This window comes from Octopus bimaculoides, chromosome 7 (assembly GCF_001194135.2).
Source record: "Octopus bimaculoides isolate UCB-OBI-ISO-001 chromosome 7, ASM119413v2, whole genome shotgun sequence".
NCBI lineage: Eukaryota > Metazoa > Mollusca > Cephalopoda > Octopoda > Octopodidae > Octopus > Octopus bimaculoides.
The window spans coordinates 47,542,907-47,554,625 of NC_068987.1; the positions used below are offsets into that span (position 1 = coordinate 47,542,907).

Sequence of the window (11,719 nt, forward strand, 5' to 3'; positions counted from 1 at the left end):
CTCTCCTGGGGAGGGTTTGAACTCTGCATTGTACCTAAAGGAAAATAACGTCAGTTATGCAGTGGCTCTTACTTCTGGCAGAAGTGAATGAACTACGTTAATTATCATGGATGGGGGCTGGCTGAAGTTACCTTCGCTGGAGACAATATGGCAAGACTGGTGGTTAGATACAAACCTTAAACCCAGTGGTTTCCAACCTTTTTACTACCAAGGATCCCTTTTGATATGCTTATATATATATGAAATTTTGAACTTACTTCACAGACCTCCATTCCTACCTTTGTAGACCACAGGTTAGGAACCGCTGCTTTAACCAATCCATCTGCAGGTTAGCCACCTACCAACTTCAGATTACCAGTCATGACACTGGCACTCCTCTAAAATATTATTTTCACTCAAATTTGAAAAGAAAAGGAAAAGAAAAATTAATTTCCTCAATTCATGTTTATTCAGTCTTTCTGATACAAACCAACCCGAGATGGCCACTGGTTGTATCTAATCTCTAACTCTTATATCTATTTTAAAATCTTACTTCATAATTTTAAACTAAGAACCTTTGTTATGTTTCAAACATCATCTTAATATCGAGTAAGTTCATTATTTTACTAAATCACTCCAAATTTTTGTTTACTTTCTGAATTAATTGAGCGTCTCTCTCTGACAGCAATACTTGTTCTGGCATTATTTTTCTATATATTGCTGACATGGAGATGAGTCACTGCTATCTCTAGCAGTCAAGTGTCCATCATTGACAAGACCAAGGAAGGTCAACATGATGTGACTTGGTGGTCTCAGTGCCAGAGATGACAGGGATTCATCTGCCCACTAGCAATATAAACAAGAGCGCGTTTTGCAACAAAAGCCACTGACAGCACCTCTCGTGGTATCTACCTCGGAATAGTTTGTCCTAACAGAACATCCACACTTAAGTTGGGATATATATTACCTCTCAATATTAATACTGCTTCTGTTGCTAATATATAACTGAACAGTATTTTTCAGTAGAAATATGGTCAAGAATTGGTTAATTCCATATCTAGTATCTGATTAGCTCTAATTTTAGTAGTATTTTTCTATTGTTCCTATTTATAAAACTTGGATGGGGCTATTAAAAATTGAGTGTCATTGCTAGCTGGGCTAGAATGGCTTCACAGTGCAACATCAGAATATGAATTGCTGACCTTTTTAGTTTGGTTATTATTTCATATCTTTATTTTGAAGTTTATCTGAAAGATTTTTTTGTCTGAGAGAATGCATATCTTTTACTCGTTTCAGTTATTAAACTGCAATCATGCTGGGGCACTACCTTGAAGTGTTTTTAGTTGAATACGTTGACTCCAGTACTTATTTTTAAGTCAGTTACTTACTCTATCGGTGTCTTTTACCAAACTTCTAAGTTACAGGGATGTACACAAACTAACACTGGTTATCAAACAGTAGTGGAGAGCAGACAGACACAAAAATAGTTGGTGGTAAGGAGATTTAATATCAACGTAGTGGTTGAGAGAAACACAAATGTAAATACTACTAGTACCATCATCATCATTTTATGTCCAGTAGCTCAAAATAAATTAGCCATGGGATAGAACCTAGAGCTATGTGGTTGTGAAGTGATCTTCTTGGCCATATACCATGCCTGTACCCTTTAGTGATATCATTTAACATTCCGAGTTGAACTCCTACTGAATTGCTTTTCATCCTCTGTGTTTGATAAGTGTTAGTTATATGCTAGGATAAATAGAACTGATTATAGTACACCTCTATGGTCTTGTACTAATGTTAGAAATTTTTGTTTTAAGGTAATATCAATTGTCTTTAGGACAGAAAAGTTGTATAAAGGAATCATTTCCTATCACTTGCGAATATAGGAAGACTAAAAACCATAGTGATGGTGATTATAAGGATTATTATTTATTTATTTATATATTTCAGAATGAAGTAAAGAAGTTGAAGAAAATTCAAGTTGCTTGTGTCCTATTGGGATTAAACAGAATATTGTGACATCTCTGCTATTGTGGTGTATGTGACAAGGACATTATCCATATTTTTATTCCTGGAAGATCTCATGAAGGCACACACTTCAGCAAGACGTTACCCATGCGAAACATGTGGCAAAACATTCTCACAAAATTCCCATCTTTCAAGACACATAAGAACACATACAGGAGAGAAGCCTTTCCGCTGCGAAGTCTGTGGCAAGGGCTTCCCTGAGAATTATACATTAAAAACCCACATGAAAACCCACACAGGAGTGAAACCTTTCCATTGTGATATATGTGATAAAGACTTTACTGAAAAAGCCACATTGATAAAACACACACGCAGCCATACAGGGCTAAGACCCTACAGCTGTGAAACCTGTGGGGACAGTTTTGCAGATCATTCTACTTTAAGAACACACATAAGAACTCACACAGGAGAGAAACCATACCATTGTGAGATTTGTGGGAAAGACTTTGCAGTCCATTCTAACTTCAAAAAACACCTTCGAATCCATGCCCGACAACAAGAATTATTCCAGTGTGAAAATTGCGGGGAAAAATTCTCTCATAGATTTTATTTAATGAAGCATGTGGAAACACATGCACCAAAATCCATTACACAACTGCGTTGTCAGATTTGTGGTGACAATTTTATTGATAGTGTTGCTTTGCAAAGTCATTTAAAGATTCATAATGATTAGTAGATATTTCAGAGACCACTAACTTTCATAGCAAGAGATAAAAGGTATAAAGATAGAATTTCTCAATTAATTAATTCAAAGTTACTGTATTTTCCAGCATACAAGTTGAATTTTTCATACAAAAATTTACAGCCAAAACTTATACACCAAGATGAATTTGGAGAACCAAAAATTCCATGTGAAATTCAGCAGGATTTGGAAAGATAGTGAAGATGTTTACTCTTTTACTTGTTTCAGTCATTTGACTGTGGCCATGCTGGAGCCCCACCTTTAGTCGAGCAAATTGACTCCAGGACTTATTCTTTGTAAGCCTATTACTTATTCTATCGGTCTCTTTTGTCGAACCACTAAATTACGGGGACGTAAACATACCAGCATTGGTTGTCAAACAATGTTGCGGGGGACAAACACAGACACACAAACATACATATATATATATATACATATACACGATGGGCTTCTTTCAGTTTCCGTCTACCAAATCCACTCACAAGGCTTTAGTTGGCTCGAGGCTATAGTAGAAGACACTTGCCCAAGGTGCCACGCAGTGGGACTGAACCTGGAACCATGTGGTTCGTAAGCAAGCTACTTACCGCACAGCCACTCCTATGCCATGTTTGTTTATACTATACATTATGTTGAGTTATATACCAAAAAATACAGTTTAGCAGTTTCCCTAAAGATACCAATTCTGGCATTGCATGACACAAATACATGGTAGTTAGTAGATATAGTTGGTACTAGATTATAGAAGTCAGTGAATTAGGCTAAAGAAATTCTTCTAAGGCAAATATTAGTTTTTAACATTTTTTTAGAGTTAACTGGTGTATGCTGACATAGATACCTTAAATGAAAGGTATCAAAATTATACTTTATGTGAAGCAAAATATTTTTAGCAAAAATATTAACAGAAAAATATGACACTATTCTGTGTACATACAATTGTAAGTGAAACCATACCCACTATATACATGCACTAATATATTTGTCAACAGAGTGGGTATATTAATTGAATTGTCAGTATTAAATATTCATTATGGCTGATCTTACTAATTGGATTCACACTGGTTGTTAAACTAGATGTTAGATAGGAATCTGATTGTGTACCCCTGTACTCATCAGAGCTGGAAACTACGGAAGAAATATTTTCTTTCATCTAACATTCGGTTTAACACCCAATGTGAAACCAAGTGGTAAGATCAGCCATAATAGATATATGATACTGTACACTTTAGTTTATATATATATATATATATATATATATATATATATATATATATATACATATATATAAAGCAATGAGTACAAAAAGAAGACAGCATAGGAGAGACAAGTTTTAACAAATGTTGTATGTTTATATATATATATAGTCACAATGATGATATTTAGACCTCTTACAGGGATATTTTTATCCAAGATACACTGGTTTGATATATTGTATTTTGAAGAGATATTTTCTTCAATGAATATATTATATAAAATATCAAACATTATTATTAAGTTTGAAAACAAAGAAATCTAATGGATACAGATTAATTTATTAATTAATTAACATCTTCACCTACAATTGTTTCATTTTGCATCCAATTTAAACTACAAAACATATATAAATCTTGTTTTTCAAAATATCTTGGGAGGAAAATCATCAGGACATGAAAAAGGACAATATAAGGATTACATTATAATCTGTTTGAATACTCCTAGATATTATTCTTAGTATATTGGAGTATTCCAACAGATTGTAAAGTAATCCTTGTATTGTCCATTTTTATTCCTGATGATTTTCCATCCAAGGTATTTTGAAATGCAAGATTATATATTTATATGTTTTGTAGTTTAAATTGGATACACAATGAAACAATTTTAGGGAAGATGTTAATTAATAAATTAATTTGTATCCATTAAATCTCTCTGTTTTCAAACTTAAAGATAATAATATATATATATATATGTGAATTTTACTTCATTTAAAATACAGGGTTGGGCAGAGAGGACATGTTTTTGAACAATTTACAAAATCATTAATTTTAGCTGCAAACAAATTTTATAGACATCAATGTGTCAAAATCAAGTGTGGAAAACAACATCCATCAGATGGTGTCTGTTTTCATTGATGCATTTCTGAAGGTGTTCTTGGAAATTGGCCTCTACTCTCTCCAGCATTGCTCTGTTGATTTGGGTGATTTCCACGCAAACAGCTTCCTTCAGATTGTTCAATGTATAGGGCTTATGCACATACACGTATGCCTTGAGAAATAATTACACATGGACAAATTTGGGGACCGAGGGGGCCAAGGAACATCAGTAGACCTGGAAATGAGGTGGTCACCGAAGAGAGGGCAAAGAATGTCCATTGATGCTCTGGCTGTGTGGGCTGTTGCCCTATCCTGCTGAAACCACAAGCATTGAATAGGCATATGTTTCATTGTAATTTAGGCAGAAAGAAGTTGTTTATCAATTGGATGTAACACTCGGAGTTCATAGTAACAGTATTTCCATTAGTCTTCAAATAAGTAAAGACCAATGACGGCAGCTTTTCCAATAGCACATCAGACCATCACTTTTAGGTTTGCAGTGATCTTTCATGCAGTTCTCTTGGATTTTCAAGAGCCCAATAACAACAGTTCTGTTAATTCACCATGCCATTGAGATGAAAATGAGCTTCATCACTCATTAACAAAATGAGGTCATTTGCCTCAAAAATTGCTGCCATCTGATGTGTGAAGTTAAGCCACTGTGCATAGTCCCATGTTTTCATCCGATACCTAGTGACCAATTTGTATGGGTGGAAATGCAGGTCTTCATGCAAAATATGCCTTACTGATTGATTAATGATGCCAACTTCAGTGGAATGTCTCTGAGCATAGTGATTTGGACTCCCTATCAAAGCTTTCTGAGGCATTCCACATTTTCCACGGTCTGTACTGTTTGTGGTGCCCTCACCAGTCTCGTATTCTTTAGTGTACCTTGTGTACGAAGTGCATTCACCCAATGTAAGATTGTGTTATGGGTGGGAACTGCCTGATTTTGGTAAATGTTGAAGTGGCACCGAAACTCATTCAGAATTGCTATGACAGACTCCTTCTTCATATAATTGTTGTAGGCAAACATGCGATGCTCTATCATCCACAGCACCATGGCTTCACCTGAAAAGAAAAAAAAATGTCAAGACACCACGGACCGAATGGTACCTGTTGGACATATGTCCCTCCCCCTGTGGTTGAGTAATAGCCATTTCAGAAACGTCCACCTCTCTTCCCCACCCTGTAGTATAAAGGGTTTATATAATTTCTCAGTAAGAAAGAACACAGAGGCAATGCAATCACTACAGTTTGCTGTGAATATAACCACTTTTAGACATTTATCTACTTTTGTAAATTTTATTTCACTTAAAATTGTAGAAACATTAATCAAATGTGTATAAATGAAATTATTTAATTGTGATTTATTAAACAAATATTGAATAATTAGTGACATTACAGCTCTTTGATCATCTTCTAGAGAAAAATCTCTCTTTCTCTCTCACACTTTTAGTTACAAAAAAGTTATCAGTATTAGCTGACAAAAAAAATTAAAAGATTTTCTTTGTAGGATAATTCTTTTAATACCAGCCATCTAGGACTGCCCCTGGTTCTGTGGTACAAACTTGTTTTAAATTAATCTAAATCATAACCTTTCGTTAAAATTATGTCTAACACACCAGCTAAATGATTACTGTTATTTTACTAAATTCATCAACATTTTCGAAAGTAACTGAAGCAAAGCACTGTTTTTCTTCAGAATTATGGTAACAAAAGGGTTAAATGTGAAGGTGATAGCTTTAATACAGAACCACTTTATTAAGAAAGAGTATGTAACAGTATATAGTAAATATATGATCAATGTAAAATATTGACCTTCAAGGAAGATGACATAATTCAAAGTATGATTCACTGTGCCTCAATTGAGCTGATTTAGTATTAGTATCAAGCGTGTATGATCACAGCAGTTGACATTAGGAAAAGCCTACTGCCATGTACATCAGGAGAGCCATTACTAGCAGGTAGATTTATAAAGCTTGCATAGAGCTTCTTTATAGCTCTACCTGCTAGTAATAGCAACCTACTGTCTTAAAACTGCCTGTTCAGGGCTGATCTGTGGTTACATGAGAGTCATCTACAGATGCATAGCAGAAGTAGCAGACCAAGGAAAATGTGAAGTTATCAAAGCTGGACTGAAAACACTGGAGCTTATGAAAGAGATAACATAAAAGCAAGATGTATGAGAAGTTGCTGTCTTGTGAACCTATCCAACCCATGGCAAATGTTAAAATGTTAATTATGATTACAACTCAAAATTGTTAGAGTATTTTCTACCAAAAATATATATCCTCATGATGTTTAATCTTGTCTCATATATAAACAATTACAAAAAAGAAATATTGTTTTGCAAGTACTTTACTTTGCTAGCATGGGTTGGAATCAATGTGTTATTTCTGAAAATGTATTATAGGGGAAGGTTAGAGTGTTTTTTTGTTGTTACTATTGTTTATTGCTAAAAGCTTTTGTATAACAATATGTTCTGTTAGATAAACAACATTGTGATAGTGTTGTAGTTTATCACTGTTGTGATGGAACAAAAAACTGACTATAGTTTATTTCTTTGTTGTTATTGAGGTGTATAATTTTTTTATATATATACCTAGAGAAATATAAAGACAAAGATTGTAGAATAAATTTCCTTAAATTAGAAATATGAATAGCAAAGACTTGGTTGTTTTTATATATTTTTATTATATTTGTCATTGAATTCAAATGTGGTAAACATGGTAAAAATGGTATAGTGCTGGACAAAATACAATCTGGGTTGAAGATTTTCTACTTCATACATTCAGGGTTAATGAAAATATATTTCAGTCATGTTCTAGGGGTCAGAAATGGTCCCTTCAAAGAATTCTACATGGTTTTCTAGCAAATTTCACTCAGAAGTCTTGATTTACCTAGATCTGCAGTAGAAGACAATTCCTGAAAGTCCTACATTTTGGGATTGACTGTGAGATCACAAAGTTGCAAAGTATACTTATTAACCACATATTCTTATCTCTACCTCTTCTGCAGTTGTCACCTACTCTTCCCTACTTATTGTCCCTCAACACTTGTTCTTCATTATGTTCTCCCTCACACCTTCACTATTTCTACCATCTCTCACTCAACTGTACACTTTTGCAACATCCACCTATCATTTTACACTTTCTGTTCTGTCCCCACTCCTACTCACCTTGTATCTTGAGGGTCCCTCTGATACCTCATCACCACTACTTTATCTCTTTCCAGCTCAACCATGACCAATCCTACTCTCTCTTCTATAATGTGAATAGCTATGTAGATCCTCTACAGCAATAAACCTGCTGTTTCTGGCTCTCTTCTCCTCATCCCTTGGCATACAGCTGCCTCTTCCCCTCTCTACTGTAGCCCTACTCAAGGATTTGGTCTTGTCAGCTGCAAAGTGATTGGCATTAGGAAGATTATCCACACAGCTCTCAGGTGCCTTTAGCAGAGTCAACTGAGGGTTGGGTCTCTTATCTTAGGGCATCTTGAGGCATGGTTTTTCCAATGAAGCAAGCTATGAGCCCTCTCTCCTAGCCTAGGTGCCTGGTGGAGAAAACCATCATGGATGCTACTGTACCTTCTCTGAATAAACTATGAAATATATCTTTCAATGTTTTGAGGTTAATAAAATATCGGGTCTCTGTCAGTAAAGTTTGTTCATCATTACCATTATCATCATCATTTAACATCCATGTTCTATGTTTGTATGGGTGGGATGCTAATTTTTGAGGCAGAATTTCTATTGCTGAATGCCTTTCCTGTTGCCAACCCTTACCTGTTTGCAAGGAAGGTAATATTTCTCCATGGTCAGGCATGTTTTTATAGAATATTGGAAATGAATGATACTGTTTGATTGATAGTGACACTCATATACATCCATACATACATATACATTCATTTATTGGGTTGTCAGATAAATTTGTTTGTTTCTTTCTAATGTTATTAGAATTAGCATGAAAAATATTTTTATCATATTGTTCTGTTTTTTTTTTGTAGCTATATTCTTCCTCTACAACTTTTGTTTATCATTTTTGAAATTTGAATAAATTTTACTTCTTTTCAGACATATGATGATGGAGTGCCAAGTAGAAAAAAAAAAAAATGAGCATTTTTGACACTTGCTTCTCTTCACTTTCATTCAAGGTCCTAAAGCTACCAAAGTTGCTCAAGACATTTGTGCTGTGTATGGAGAACTGCACAGAAATGGTTTACATGCTTCATGGAGGGTAATTCAAATTCACAGACTCTTCACATTCCTCCCAACCTGTTCAGTTCAATGAGGATTGATTGAATGAGCTCATCCATGTAGATCTGTGCCAATCCACTTGAGAATTGGCCCAGCAGATGGAATGCTTTCATGATATCTTCAGTTGTCACTCTCACTTGAGTAAAGTTCAAAAGTTTGCTGCATGGGTTCCACATACTCTAAGTGAGACAAACTCCAGCTTCTCTATCACTGCCAAATTGTTTGCTTAATACTAGACAACTTGTGGACACAGAAATTTCTTCACTGCATGTCATCACCAGTGATGAAAAATGGTGTCTTTATGTCAATATGCTGTTGAAGAAAGAAAGGCTGAATACTGACAAGCAACCAACATCTTGAGCCAAACCAGAGCTGCATTCATGTAAGGCAACAATCTGTGTCTGGTGGGATTAGGAAGGGATAATCTACTACAAAATGCTTGAAAACAACCACATGGTCAATGTAGAGCATTACATTCAGCAAATAGACTGGTTCATTTTGGGCAATCCAACTGAAACAACCCAACCAATGACATGGTGTTCTTCTTCAACATGACAACACTCACCTCATCATTATATTGACCACAAATACCATTCAAGAGCTCAATTGGGAAGTTCTGCTGCACCCATCATATTCTCCTAATGCTTTCACATTATCACCTTTTCTGGTACCTTTCCATTGTTTGGAAGGCATTTCATTCAACAATGATGTGGAGCTGAAACTGTTGCTCAGTGTATTCTTTGAGTCAAGACTTAATAATTTACACTGTCTAGGCATTGAAAAGCTAGTGGGGGCATTGCCAAGAAGTGAACAATGAAGGAAAATATATAACTGACTGATTTGTTAAAATTATTGATTAAAAACTTTTTTTAAATAAATTGAAAAAAATGAAAATTTATTTGACAATCTACATGCAGGATTACATTAGTGAATGTTTTCTTTTCTAAGCTAGTGGGGTGATTGATGAAGATTTGGCTGCTATTTCTAAAATATTGAATGATCATAAAGAGGTCCCTTGCTTGCCCCATAAAGAGAAGTAACTAACAATGTAAGGTATTCTGTCTGACATTTTGTCCATTCTTAAAAATAATGATGGGTTCTGGTCTTTAGAGCCAACCCACAAATTTGTAAGGCAGTGGTGTATGGTCAGTTGAATTAAACCCCAATATTTGACTGATATATATATATGTATGTGTGTATATATATTGTAGGGGTACCGTATTTTGTTATACAATCATAATATACTACCAAGGACATTCCTACAGATGTGCCCCCCCCTCCCCGTCGACTTTGTTGCCTCAAACTTCCAGAAAAATATTTTAAAATTAAATTTGCTACAAATATGCTTTAGATGGTGTAGATTACAATATCAGAATTTGATATGAAGAAAAAATGAATTTGAAATTTCGGAAAAATTGTGCTATGTGTTCTCACTATTTTTCTTTTCACAACAAATTCTAATATAATTTACACACTCTGAAAAGTATTTGTAGGAAATTTCATTAAAAAATACCCATTTTCCTGAAAGTTATGAGGAAACAAAGCCAACTCATGTGAACTTTCCAAAACTCCTCTTCTCATCTTTCACAACAAATTCTAATATAATGAGAATCTACATTATCTGAAGTATATTTGTACAAAATTTCATTAAAAAATATCCATTTTGCTCAAAATTGTGAGACAACAAAGTTGGGGTGGGGGCACACATCTGTAAGAATGTCCTACCAATTATATTAAAGGCTTTATAAGTGAATAGTGTGTCCTATTGTGTTAGCAGTGCTATTAGATCACTTTTTAAGGTAAAGGCTCTCTCGTTCCCTTCGTCACCTGTTGTTTAGTCCCGAGTTGGATCTGATTGAACAGATATGATCAAAGACGTCCCAACTGTGACCATTCCGTCTTTCTTCCCTGACATAATGGACTCTACGTGTATATCACAGGATAGAGATTTTTCTGTTCTGTACATACAAAAAGTTTGGCTACTTTTTCCAGCAGGTCATGCAACCACATACAGGCTCTATTGTTGGTCTGTCTCACTAATAATTTTGTTGTTATTTAACCTCAAATCAACCCTGATACAGCAAATGTATCCTCAAAGACATTCCAGTCTTCAGCAAACCGTCTTTTTAGGGATAATCTAGGACATTACATACAATGGGTGTGTGATTTAGGTAGGGGAATACTTTGGCTGCTATTTTTAGCGTGTCGAGCGACCAGGTAGAGGCTCTTTCATTGGTTCGATTGCATGATGAGATTTTTTAACACATATATGTATGTATATATATATTATCGGCAGAAGTTAGAGAGTAAGTCAAAAGCTGAGAGTTTCATGTACTGGCTATTGGCACTTATCAAACACGAATTTGGCCATTGTCACTCTGTAACTTCTACCTATTATTAATGTGTGTGTGTGTGTGTGTGTGTGTGTGTGTATATATATGGATGGATGGACGGATACATTCTCATATATGTTGCTATAAAAACATCGCTGGTTATTAAAGAAGGGTTTTGTTAGGGGTGATTTTCAGTTTAAATTTTTCTGTTGTCGAAGATTCATTGTTTTGTCAATGGACCCGGAAGTTGTTGTTTGCAAACAGCAGCAGTAATTTTCTTCAGCTGAATACACGTCATTGGTTAAAATTACCCAAATACAACTTTAACCCGAAATAACTTCTAAAATACAAAATTTTGTCAAAAACGTCA

General features: G+C 34.9%; 1 long non-coding RNA gene across 3 annotated transcripts in view; it reads left to right on the forward strand.

Annotated features, from left to right (window-relative positions):
- Nucleotides 1-9,926, forward strand: part of LOC128248372 (uncharacterized) — an 11,157-nt gene extending 1,231 nt beyond the window's left edge. The window contains exons 1-3 of one of the 3 annotated variants that reach the window (XR_008264604.1): nt 74-588; nt 1,933-2,988; nt 8,834-9,926. This is a non-coding gene — a long non-coding RNA (uncharacterized LOC128248372). Of the gene's footprint in view, nt 1-73; nt 589-1,932; nt 2,989-8,833 lie in introns of those variants that run through there. The other 2 variants (XR_008264602.1, XR_008264603.1) reach the window with 2 other exon arrangements.
- The last annotated feature ends 1,793 nt before the right edge of the window (nt 9,927-11,719 follow it).